This window comes from Coregonus clupeaformis, chromosome 29 (assembly GCF_020615455.1).
Source record: "Coregonus clupeaformis isolate EN_2021a chromosome 29, ASM2061545v1, whole genome shotgun sequence".
Classification (NCBI taxonomy): domain Eukaryota; kingdom Metazoa; phylum Chordata; class Actinopteri; order Salmoniformes; family Salmonidae; genus Coregonus; species Coregonus clupeaformis.
In genome coordinates, this window is record NC_059220.1 from 25,168,788 (window position 1) to 25,182,709 (window position 13,922).

Genomic DNA, 13,922 nt, shown 5'->3' on the forward strand with positions numbered 1-13,922 from the left:
TTTCTTGAAGCTCCCGACGAACAGTTCTTGTGCTGATGTTGCTTCCAGAGGCAGTTTGGAACTCGGTAGTGCAACCGAGGACAGACGATTTTTAAACGCTACGCGCTTCAGCACTCGGCGATCCGGTTCTGTGAGGTTCTGTAGCCTACCACTTCGCGGCTGAGCCGTTGTTGCTCCTAGACGTTTCCACTTCATAATAACAGCATTTACAGTTGACCGGGACAGCTCTAGCAGGGAAGAAATTTGACGAACTGACTTGTTGGAAAGGTGGCATCCTATGACAGAGCCACGTTGAAAGTCACTGAGCTCTTCAGTGAGGCCATTCTACTGCAATTGTTTGTCTATGGAGATTGCATGGCTGTGTGCTCGATTTTATACACCTGTCAGCAACAGGTGTGGCTGAAATAGTCTAATCCACTAATTTGAAGGGGTGTCCACATACTTTTGTATATATAGTGTAGCTCAACAATATGTAAACAACGTGTGAGTTAAGCTATTCTCTGCTTCAGATGTACAATGTCAAGGGGTGCATTGCAAATGCCCATAAGGCTAATGCCTTCATACTGTAGGTACTGTAGGCCTATGGCTGCATTGGCGTTGCATGCCATTATCAGCTGCAAAATGGGTTCACATGGCTGATATCCTGAAAAAATTGTGACAATTAAATAAAACGAATTGGATAGCTTACACCTGAACAAAAAGTAGGTAATGTAATGTTCATTTTAGAATACAATACAGAAAAATGATATATTCCCTTACCCTCTTTATTGCAGGATTGTGAGCTGTGATTAATCAACAATGACACTAGTTCATCTTGAATAATAGTTTTATGTTATTAAAACAAGTTTAAACACTTTACTTAAAAGAATCAACACTTTATTTAATATAATTTCAAAGTGTGCAAGTAAGATAACTCATATGTACAGGTTAGACATATTAGTAACAAGTAGGCTATCATTACTAAAGCATAATTTCAGATGAACAAAAAAAAGCCAATACCAGAGGTGGCCAACCTCGCTCCACTGATCCCTGATCTACTGGGTGAGCAGACTTCTGTTCCAGCCCAGCAATAGCACACCTGATTATCAACTAATTAGGTTTGATAAATTGAATCAGGTGTGTTAGTGCTGGGCTGGAACAGAAGCCGGCACACCCAGCAGGGTTGGCCTGCTCTAGTTGTAATAGGTTTATGCATTGTGTGTGACTTTTAAAATGTATTTTTGTTTAGAAAATTTGCTAACAAAGGTACACATATAATCCATGGTATACATGGATTTACCCTTATTCTCTTGGGACATTCATTCGGACCTCTTCATCTGCAGACAGGGTTTCCGAGGACAGAAAACATCTCAAAGAAACAGGCTGCATTATTAGACAGCACTGAATATTATATTGCTATATCTCTCTGTCCTCATACAATAGTTCTTCTCGCTAAGGACTGGAACTGGATAATATTTTCAAAATGTCCTCCCACAAAGGTACCTGCCCTATCCAGAGTAGCTTACTCTCCCTTCTCTGACAGCTGGAACTGCTAGATAATCATTTCTCCCTCTTCCATGGCTGTTAGCTAGCTAGCTACAAATGCATTTCGTGTTACAACAATGAATACAGTTGAAGTCGTAAGTTTACATACACCTTAGCCAAATACATTTAAACTCAGTTTTTCACAATTCCTGACATTTAATCCTAGTAAAAGTTCCCTGACTTAGGTCAGTTAGGATCACCACTTTATTTTAAGAATGTGAAATGTCAGAATTATAGTAGAGAGAATTATTTATTTCAGCTATTATTTCTTTCATCACATTCCCAGTGGGTCAGAAGTTTACATACACTCAATTAGTATTTGGAAACATTGCCTTTAAATTGTTTAACTTGGGTCAAATGTTTCGGGTAGCCTTCCACAAGCTTCCCACAATAAGTTGGGTGAATTTAGGTCCATTCCTCCTGACAGAGCTGGTGTAACTGAGTCAGGTTTGTTGGCCTCCTTGCTCGTACATGCTTTTTCAGTTCTGGCCACAAATTTTCTATAGGATTGAGGTCAGGGCTTTGTGATGGCCACTCCAATACCTTGACTTTGTTGTCCTTAAGCCATTTTGCAACAACTTTTGGAAGTATGCTTGGGGTCATTGTCCATTTGGAAGACCCATTTGCGACCAAGCTTTAACTTCCTGACTGATGTCTTGAGATGTTGCTTCAATATATCCACATAATTTTCCTTCCTCATGATGCCATCTATTTTGTGAAGTGCACCAATCCCTCCTGCAGCAAAGCACCCCCACAGCATGATGCTGCCACCCCCGTGCTTCACGTTTGGGATGGTGTTCTTCGGCTTGCAAGCGACCCCCTTTTTCCTCCAAACATAACGATGGTCATTATGGCCAAACAGTTCTATTTTTGTTTCGTCAGACAAGAGGACATTTCTCCAACAAGTACGATCTTTGTCCCCATGTGCAGTTGCAAACCGTAGTCTGGCTATTTTATGGCAGTTTTGGATCAGTGGCTTCTTCCTTGCTGAGTGGCCTTTCAGGTTATGTCAATATAGGACTCGTTTTACTGTGGATATAGATACTTTTGTATCTGTTTCCTCCAGCATCTTCACAAGGTCCTTTGCTGTTGTTCTGGGATTGATTTGCACTTTTCACACAAAAGTACGTTAATCTCTAGGAGACAGAACGCGTCTCCTTCCTGAGCAGTATGACGGCTGCGTGGTCCCATGGTGTTTATACTTGCGTACTATTGTTTGTACAGATGAATGTGGTACCTTCAGGCATTTGGAAATTACTCCCAAGGATGAACCAGACTTGTGGAGGTCTACCATTTTTATTCTGAGGTCTTGGCTCATTTCTTTTGATTTTCCCATGATGTCAAGCAAAGAGGCACTGAGTTTGAAGGTAGGCCTTGAAATACATCCACAGGTACACCTCCAATTGACTCAAATGATGTCAAATAGCCTATCAGAAGCTTCTAAAGCCATGACATCATTTTCTGGAATTTCCCAAGCTGTTTAAAGGCACAGTCAACTTAGTGTATGTAAACTTCTGACCCACTGGAATTGTGATACAGTGAATTATAAGTGAAATAATCTGTTTGTAAACAATTGTTGGAAAAATGACTTGTGTCATGCACAAAGTAGATGTCCTAACCGACTTGCCAAAACTATAGTTTGTTAACAAGAAATTTGTGGAGTGGTTGAAAAACGAGTTTTAATGACTCCAACCTAAGTGTATGTAAACTTCCGACTTCAACTGTAAAGATAGGTAGCTAACTAGCTAATATGAAGTTAGCTAGCTGGTGATTTTTAATCCACTTGGCTAGTTATATAGTATGTAAATGAAAATTTGAGTTAGCCTGCACACAAAGTTCCTGTAGCTATCATTTTCAAAATGTATTTACTTCATTGAATAGGTTCTCCCACTGCCTCAGTTTACTGGGACCTTAGAAAAACGAAATAATGGGCAATCTTTCCGAAGTTTCCTGTGATAGCAAAATGCAGCCAGCCATGTGGATGATTGAAGGACTTCCACCAGACTGACTGATCTTCCACCAGACTGAACATGGCACCTGGTGTGGTTGCTAGGTGATTTGTGATGCAACTGCAAGCCCTCTATAGGGACCATAATGGGATATTCCCACATCTTGTCCTAATTAATTTGAGCGTCTGTTCATTAAACTGAGCTGATCCAGTTAACTTGAGATCTCCCATGGATCAATCCTCTGTAGTACACTGATGCCGGGGCCATAAATGATCTCTGTCTCCTCGCCTGCCTGCCATGCCTCAACATATATAGCCTACCTCCTCTGTAGTTCAACTCTCATGCTTCTCTGCTTTTTGACTATACCATCTCATGGATGGATGGATCTTAATGTGTGTGAATGATGATTTATAATTCATTTTCAGTCTGAAGGAGGTGGACGACACCAGAATAATCAACTACCCATTTTCCTTTTTTTGCAGATTCTGTTGTTATGGCCATCTTTGGGTTCCAACATTTCAATGTAATCATAGATTCCTTAGAAGGTTACTTAAGGGAAAAACTAAAGTAGTGTGGTTGGTTGGGGTGAATGGGTAGGCGTATAACGCAAATGTCTAGCAACCAAAAGGTTGCGTGTTTAGCTAATTAGCAACTTTTCAACTACTTACTACTTTTTAGCTACATTGCAACTTCTTAGCATGTTATCTAACCCTTTAACCTAACTCCTAACCCTAACCCCTAACCTAGCTAACGTTAGCCATCTAACTAACGTTAGCGTTAGCCACAACAAATTTGAATTCCTAACATGTCATACGTTTTGCAAATTCATAACATATTGTACGAATAATAATTTGTAACATATCAAATAAATCACAATTTCATACATACCATACAAAATGTAACATATCATACTAATCGGAGTGTCCCAGGTTTACGTTTACTATGTCTACCCCGGAGTCCAGGTTGCATTACATTAAAAATATCCAATTTCCAGACACGCTGTCACCTGGGTTTAATGAACTGTTCGTTCACTCTGTCCTTCTTTGTCTCACTCAGCCATGTTATTGGAAATGATCCTGTGAGAAGGCTGGCTGGGAGACTGGCTGTGACTTTCCCTGAGCTAGGTGTCACATTAAAATAGAAGTAAATCAACTGTCAGCAATGTTAAGCCTGCAGGCTACACCGTCTCAGAGTGCTCTGCTCAGAGCAGCTGTAGTCATGATTGGAACTCCTCTGCATGGGCTATGTTAGGCTTCCACTGGGGCACAGTGAAACTGAGACTGGGGGGATAGAATACATCCCCTTTTATATGGAGTGAATGAAGATGTCCAAAGTCATCTCAGAGAAATAGACCTCCTATTTGCTATGAACTGATTGGAGATACAGTACCAGTCAAAGGTTTGGACACACCTACTCATTCAAGGGTTTTTCTTCATTTGTACTATTATTCTACATTGTAGAATAATAATGAAGACATCAAAACTATGAAATAACACATATGGAATCATGTAGTAACCAAAAAAGTGTTAAACAAATCAAAATATATTTTATATTTGAGATTCTTCAAAGTAGCCACCCTTTGCCTTGATGACAGCTTTGCACACTCTTGGCATTCTCTCAACCAGCTTCATGAGGTAGTCACCTGGAATGCATTTCAATTAACAGGCGTGCCTTGTTAAAAGTTACTTTGTGGAATTTCTTTCCTTCTTAATGCGTTTGAGCCAATCAGTTGTGTTGTGAGGGTAGGGGTGGCATACAGAAGATAGCCCTATTTGGTAAAAGACCAAGTCCATATTATGGCAAGAACAGCTAAAATAAGCAAAGAAAAACGACAGTCCATTACTTTAAGACATGAAGGTCAGTCAATCCGGAAAATTTCAAGAACTTGTAAAGTTTCTTCAAGTGCAGTCGCAAAAATTCTCAGTTCTAAGTTCTACCGGAAGTTGATGCTGTTGCTATGCAACCTCTTGCTAGCTTGTTAGCATAACAAATTACTAGCTAGACATTTTACAACTTCGGGTGTGTTCTTAAATTCAATCTGGAGTGCCAGAGTGCACTCAGAGTGCACTCTGGGCGTTCGTAAATTCAGAGCGTTGTCAGATTGTCCGTTTGTAAATTCAGAGTGTTTCGCTCTGGGAGTGTTCAGAGCGCACACTGGACACTCTGGCCGAGGAGTAGGGTTGGTTTGAGCGTTCTGACCTTACAACGGCAGTCAAGTAGTCAAGCTAACTGGCTAACTTGCTAGCTACTTCCAGAAAACAAATGAGAGGACACCTTACTCTGACAATTTTACTCACCCTAAAACGTTGGGTAGTTATTTAGATAGCATATAGTTAATATACTGGTAAGTTTGATGTATTAGTAGCCAACTAACGTTAGGTAGCTAGCTAACATACCGGTACATATTGCTGTAATGATATGCTATGTGGTTCGTAAGGATAGCGTAGCTAACAAATTGTCAGCCAACATAACGTGTAAGGTAACTTATTTGAAAACTCATTACTTTATTACATTGCTCAACATTTGTCATAATTAGTTAAAGCAATTAATTTGAATCCGCTCTCGTTGGACTTTGGCTACATATTTTCCGCCATTTTCTTCAAATCTGACAACGATGTGAAGCCACGGCCATTTTCTGAAGAATTGCATTATGGGCCCTAAAAGCACGGAAATTGTGTCCACTGATTGTATAGTAGTACGGCGAATGTAATACGGCATCCAGGAACTTTTGGCATACTAACTATATCCATACTATGACCAATAAGCATATTATATACTCAATTTACGTCACAAATAGTGTGGTTAGTATGAGTATTCGAACACAACTCAAGTGTAATGTTTAATTTTACACGAGAATGAAATATCAGGAGGATCAGGTAAGTGTGCAAATCAGACACATTTCAGCATGAAATATAACGTCAAGGTAGGTATTCAGATAAGAATCATGTAAGTAATAAATCATCAAACAGTGCAGATATCTGCTACTACTTGCTGTTTATTATCTAGGCATAGTCACTTTATCCCTACCTACCTACAGAACATATACATATTACCTCAATTACCTCGACTAACCTGTACCCCCTCACATTGACTTGGTACCGGTACCCCCTGTATACAGCCTCGTTATTGTTATTTTATTGTGTTCCTTTTTTTTACTTTAGTTTATTTAGTAAATATTTTCTTAACTCTTATTTTCTTAAAACTGCATTGTTGGTTAAGGGCTTGTAATTAAGCATTTCATGTATTCGGCGCATGATATACAGTGGGGAAAAAAAGTATTTAGTCAGCCACCAATTGTGCAAGTTCTCCCACTTAAAAAGATGAGAGAGACCTGTAATTTTCATCATAGGTACACGTCAACTATGACAGACAAAATGAGGAAAAAAAATCCAGAAAATCACATTGTAGGATTTTTATTGAATTTATTTGCAAATTATGGTGGAAAATAAGTATTTGGTCAATAACAAAAGTTTCTCAATACTTTGTTATATACCTGTCACGAGTTACAAAGCCAGAACCCAGAAGCAGACCAGGACAAGGTAAGTTGAAACGAAGGTGAGTGTTTATTTACAAATTCAAGAGTGATGCTGAATAATCCAGGGAACAGAGCGGGCGGCGTTGATTAGTTGTTGGGGGTGCAGTGGTTGATCCCATCATGGCTCGGCAGCCGCCGACCACCAGGCAGAGGTTGGATGAAGGTTCCGGACGAGTGACTGCAGATGGAACAAAACGGAGGTAAGTAAACAACAAACCAACAAGGTGCAAAAACAACAAAACTAACGCTAGAAGCTCTAAGACTGATACTCTGGTAAACCTACTGTTCATGGCTAACGATCCGGCAGGGAATGGATGTTAGGCCAGAGCCTAAGAAGGGTGATGATCAGGACCAGGTGTGCAGATTGCTGATGGGATGCAGGTGCGGAAATCAAGAGAGCTCCCCGGAGCGTTCCAGAACCCTCGGGAAACTGGAGATCACGAGCCGAAAAACTAGTCCACAGACAGGACCCGACTCAGACTGCCGGGATCGTTACAATACCCTTTGTTGGCAATGACACAGGTCAAACGTTTTCTGTAAGTCTTCACAAGGTTTTCACACACTGTTGCTGGTATTTTGGCCCATTCCTCCATGCAGATCTCCTCTAGAGCAGTGATGTTTTGGGGCTGTCGCTGGGCAACACGGACTTTCAACTCCCTCCAAAGATTTTCTATGGGGTTGAGATCTGGAGACTGGCTAGGCCACTCCAGGACCATGAAATGCTTCTTACGAAGCCACTCCTCCGTTGCCCGGGCGGTGTGTTTGGGATCATTGTCATGCTGAAAGACCCAGCCACGTTTAATCTTCAATGCCCTTGCTGATGGAAGGAGGTTTTCACTCAAAATCTCACGATACATGGCCCCATTCATTCTTTCCTTTACACGGATCAGTCGTCCTGGTCCCTTTGCAGAAAAACAGCCCCAAAGCATGATGTTTCCACCCCCATGCTTCACAGTAGGTATGGTGTTCTTTGGATGCAACTCAGCATTCTTTGTCCTAACACGACGAGTTGAGTTTTTACCAAAAAGTTATATTTTGGTTTCATCTGACCATATGACATTCTCCCAATCCTCTTCTGGATCATCCAAATGCACTCTAGCAAACTTCAGACGAGCCTGGACATGTACTGGCTTAAGCAGGGGGACACGTCTGGCACTGCAGGATTTGAGTCCCTGGCGGCGTAGTGTGTTACTGATGGTAGGCTTTGTTACTTTGGTCCCAGCTCTCTGCAGGTCATTCACTAGGTCCCCCCGTGTGGTTCTGGGATTTTTGCTCACCGTTCTTGTGATCATTTTGACCCCACGGGGTGAGATCTTGCGTGGAGCCCCAGATCGAGGGAGATTATCAGTGGTCTTGTATGTCTTCCATTTCCTAATAATTGTTCCCATAGTTGATTTCTTCAAACCAAGCTGCTTACCTATTGCAGATTCAGTCTTCCCAGCCTGGTGCAGGTCTACAATTTTGTTTCTGGTCTTGGCCATAGTGGAGTTTGGAGTGTGACTGTTTGAGGTTGTGGACAGGTGTCTTTTATACTGATAACAAGTTCAAACAGGTGCCATTAATACAGGTAACGAGTGGAGGACAGAGGAGCCTCTTAAAGAAGAAGTTACAGGTCTGTGAGAGCCAGTAATCTTGCTTGTTTGTAGGTGACCAAATACTTATTTTCCACCATAATTTGCAAATAAATTCATTAAAAATCCTACAATGTGATTTTCTGGATTATTTTTTCTCAATTTGTCTGTCATAGTTGACGTGTACCTATGATGAAAATTTCAGGCCTCTCTCATCTTTTTAAGTGGAAGAACTTGCACAATTGGTGGCTGACTAAATACTTTTTTTCCCCACTGTACATTTCCATAGTCAACTCAATCATCTTTTTCCTACTAAGGTAGGATTTACCCTCCATCCGCCTTCTCTTCCGAACCTCTCCTTTCCACTTTGAAGGGTATTTTCTTTTTTTGTCTGGCCCATTCTCCTCCCCCTCCGTTGTGTCGCTACAAGCTGTTAATTTTAAAAAAGACACACACACACACACATCATTTTTATTTTTAGTACATGGCACAAAAAGCTTACTGAGATGATACACTGTATGACATGTGCTTATAGGCCTTGTCATAAAAACAGAATGACATTTACACACACACACACACACACACACACACACACAGAGAGAGAGAGAGTGAGAGGATGCTGGAGTGGAAGGATGCTGCACTGGACTGACCAGTTGATCATCTAGCTAATGTTAGCTAACAGTAGCTACATGGTTGACACTGCAGCTAGCTAGCTAGCTTAACCAGCTTATCTAGTGGCAACCTAACGTGATAGCTAGTTAGCTATTGCCACACATATCTGATTAATCTGTTCACTCTTTAAGCCAATGACAAGGTGACTAGTTAGCCAACAAGCAGAGATCATATGTGGAGCTAAAAATAGGAGATTAAACTTTGTCTGTCAGATTCAGGGTTAGTCAAAGCTAGTTAGCTACCTAGCCATTTGATTTGCACTCTCCCTAAAAGCAGAATTATATCTGAGAAATACTTATCTTACTCCAGAAATATAAAATAATACAAAGGCAGAAGGTAATTAAAATGCAATTTACCTCTGATCGTATCTGGCTAAGAATCCAGAAACAGTAGTAGGTGAGTAGTTGACGCAAAGAGAGAAAGACAATAATTTCTTCCAAAATGAATGAGAAGCAAAAGAGAGAGAATGAGATGTGTTGCGCATTGAAAGCCACAAGTGAGAGGAGGAGAGTGCATAGATGCGAGAATGAATACAATGTGGCTGATATGAAAGTGAACTGTGTTTATGCGTGATCAGGGGTGTATTAATTCAGCCGATTCTGTTGAAAAACATTTCTTAAATGGAAACAAAAGGAACAAAACGGGGATAAACATACCTGAATTTGTCCAATAGAAACGCTCGTTGGCAACTGTTGGCGGGAGGTAAGCTTGGCTTATATGGCTTATATGGTGTCGAGTAAAGCTTAAACCATGTATTTAGATTGTAGTTAGATATTGTAGGTAGTTATCGTAGGTTATTGTAGTTATCGTAGGTTATTGTATGTAATTATTGTAGGTAAGTATTGTATTCGACTGATCCCGGTGAAGCACGAGGCTAGCTAACCCACTACCTGGACTAGCTAGCGGGTAGCTACTGGTAACTATTAGCAACTGTGGATAGTTTATTTCATTCCGATCTCCTTTGCATTATTGTAGCCATTTTCTGTAGCCTGTCAACTATGCATCTGTCTATCCCTGTTCTATCCTCTCCTCTCCGCACAGGCTATACAAACGCCTCACACCGCGTGGCTGCTGCCACTCTAACCTGGTAGTCCCTGCACGCACGACCCACGTGGAGTTCCAGGTCTCCGGCAGCCTCTGGAACTGCCGTTCTGCGGCCAACAAGGCAGAGTTCATCTCAGCCTATGCTACCCTCCAGTCCCTCGACTTCTTGGCGCTGACGGAAACATGGATTACCACTGAAAACACTGCTACTCCTACTGCTCTCTCCTCGTCTGACCATGTGTTCTCGCATACCCTGAGAGCATCTGGTCAGCGGGGTGGTGGCACAGGAATCCTCATCTCTCCCAAGTGGACATTCGCTCTTTCTCCCCTGACCCATCTGTCTATCTCCTCATTTGAATTCCATGCTGTCACAGTCACTAGCCCATTCAAGCTTAACATCATTTATCGCCCTCCAGGTTCCCTTTGGAGAGTTCATCAATGAGCTTGACAAGTTCCTTTCCTGAGGATGGTTCACCCCTCACAGTTCTGGGTGACTTTAACCTCCCTACGTCTACCTTTGACTCATTTCTCTCTGCCTCCTTCTTTCCACTCCTCTCCTCTTTTGACCTCACCCTCTCACCATCCCCCCCCTACTCACAAGGCAGGCAATACGCTTGACCTCATCTTTACTAGATGCTGTTCTTCTACTAATCTCACTGCAACTCCCCTCCAAGTCTCCGACCACTACTTTGTATCCTTTTCTCTCTCGCTCTCCTCCAACACTACTCACTCTGCCCCTACTCAGATGGTAATGCGCTGTAGCAACCTTCGCTCTCTCTCTCCCGCTACTCTCTCCTCTTCCATCCTATCATCTCTTCCCTCTGCTCAATCCTTCTCCCTCCAATCTCCTGATTCTGCCTCCTCAACCCTCCTCTCCTCCCTTTCTGCATCCTTTGACTCTCTATGTCCCCTATCCTCCCGGCCGGCTCGGTCCTCCCTTCCTGCTCCGTGGCTTGACGACTCATTGCGAGCTCACAGAACAGGGCTCCGGGCAGCCGAGCGGAAATGGAGGAATACTAGACTCCCTGCGGACCTGGCATCTTTTCACTCCCTCCTCTCTACATTTTCTTCCTCTGTTTCTGCTGCTAAAGCCACTTTCTACCACTCTAAATTCCAAGCATCTGCCTCTAACCCTAGGAAGCTCTTTGCCACCTTCTCCTCCCTGCTGAATCCCTCCCCCCCTCCCTCCCTCTCTCTCTGTGGATGACTTCGTCAACCATTTTGAAAAGAAGGTTGACGACATCCGATCCTCGTTTGTTAAGTCAAATGACACCGCTGGTCCTGCTCACACTGCCCTACCCTATGCTTTGACTTCTTTCTCCCCTCTCTCTCCAGATGAAATCTTGCGACTTGTGACGGCCGGCCACCCAACAACCTGCCCGCTTGACCCTATCCCCTCCTCTCTTCTCCAGACCATTTCCGGAGACCTTCTCCCTCACCTCACCTCGCTCATCAACTCATCCTTGACCATTGGCTATGTCCCTTCTGTCTTCAAGAGAGCAAGAGTTGCACCCCTTCTCAAAAAACCTACACTCGATCCCTCCGATGTCAACAACTACAGACCAGTATCCCTTCTTTATTTTCTCTCCAAAACTCTTGAGCGTGGCGTCTTTAGCCAACTCTCTTGCTATCTCTCTCAGAATGACCTTCTTGATCCAAACCAGTCAGGTTTCAAGACTGGTCATTCAACTGAGACTGCTCTTCTCTGTGTCACGGAGGCTCTCCGCACTGCTAAAGCTAACTCTCTCTCCTCTGCTCTCGTCCTTCTAGACCTATCTGCTGCCTTTGATACTGTGAACCATCAGATCCTCCTCTCCACCCTCTCCGAGTTGGGCATCTCCGGCGCGGCTCACTCTTGGATTGCGTCCTACCTGACAGTTCGCTCCTACCAGGTGGCGTGGCGAGAATCTGTCTCCGCACCACGTGCTCTCACCACTGGTGTCCCCCAGGGCTCAGTTCTAGGTCCTCTCCTATTCTCGCTATACACCAAGTCACTTGGCTCTGTCATATCCTCACATGGCCTCTCCTATCATTGCTACGCAGACGACACACAACTAATCTTCTCCTTTCACCCTTCTGATAACCAGGTGGCGAATCGCATCTCTGCATGTCTGGCAGACATATCAGTGTGGATGACGGATCACCACCTCAAGCTGAACCTCGGCAAGACGGAGCTGCTCTTCCTCCCGGGGAAGGACTGCCCGTTCCATGATCTCGCCATCACGGTTGACAACTCCGTTGTTAGTTGGTTATACCTGGAGTACTTCTCCTGTCTTATCCAGTGTCCTGTGTGAATTTAAGTATGCTCTCTCTAATTCTCTCGTTCTCTCTTTCTCTCTGAGAACCTGAGCCCTAGGACCATACGTCAGGACTACCGGGCATGATGACACCTTGCTGTCCCCAGTCCGCCTGGCCTTGCTGCTATTCCAGTTTCAACTGTTCTGCCTGCGGCTACGAAACCCCCTACCTGTCCCAGACCTGCTGTTTTCAACTCTAAATGATCGGCTATGAAAAGCCAACTGAGAGACCTGAGCCCTAGGACCATACGTCGGGACTACCGGCCGTGGTGACTCCTTGCTGTCCCCAGTCCGCCTGGCCTTGCTGCTATTCCAGTTTAAACTGTTCTGCCTGCGGTTATGGAACCCCTACCTGTCCCAGACCTGCTGTTTTAAACTCTAATGATCGGCTATGAAAAGCCAACTGAGATTTATTCCTGATTATTATTTGACCATGCTTGTCACTAATGAACATTTTTGAACATCTTGGCATGGTTCTGTTATAACCTCCACCCGGCACAGCCAGAAGAGGACTGGCCACCCCTCATAGCCTGGTTCCTCTCTAGGTTTCTTCCCTAGGTTTTGCCTTTCTAGGGAGTTTTTCCTAGCCACCGTGCTTCTACACCTGCATTACTAGCTGTTTGGGGTTTTAGGCTGGGTTTCTGTACAGCACTTCGAGATATTAGCTGATGTAAGAAGGGCTATATAAAATAAAATTGATTGATTGATTGATTGATTGATCGTTGTGTCCTCCTCACAGAGTGCAAAGAGCCTTGGCGTGACCCTGGACAACACCCTGTCGTTCTCCGCTAACATCAAGGCGGTGACCCGATCCTGTAGGTTCATGCTCTACAACATTCGGAGAGTACGACCCTGCCTTACACAGGAAGCGGCACAGGTCCTAATCCAGGCACTTGTCATCTCCCGTCTGGATTACTGCAACTCGCTGTTGGCTGGGCTCCCTGCCTGTGCCATTAAACTCCTACAACTCATCCAGAATGCTGCAGCCCGTCTGGTGTTCAACCTTCCCAAGTTCTCTCACGTCACCCCGCTCCTCCGCACACTCCACTGGCTTCCAGTTGAAGCTCGCATCTGCTACAAGACCATGGTGCTTGCCTATGGAGCTGTGAGGGGAACGGCACCTCCGTACCTTCAGGCTCTGATCCGACCCTACACCCAAACGAGGGCATTGCGTTCATCCACCTCTGGCCTGCTGGCCCCCATACCTCAGCGGAAGCACAGTTCCCGCTCAGCCCAGTCAAAACTGTTTGCTGCTCTGGCACCCCAATGGTGGAACAAACTCCCTCACGACGCCAGGACAGCGGAGTCACTCACCACCTTCCGGAGACAC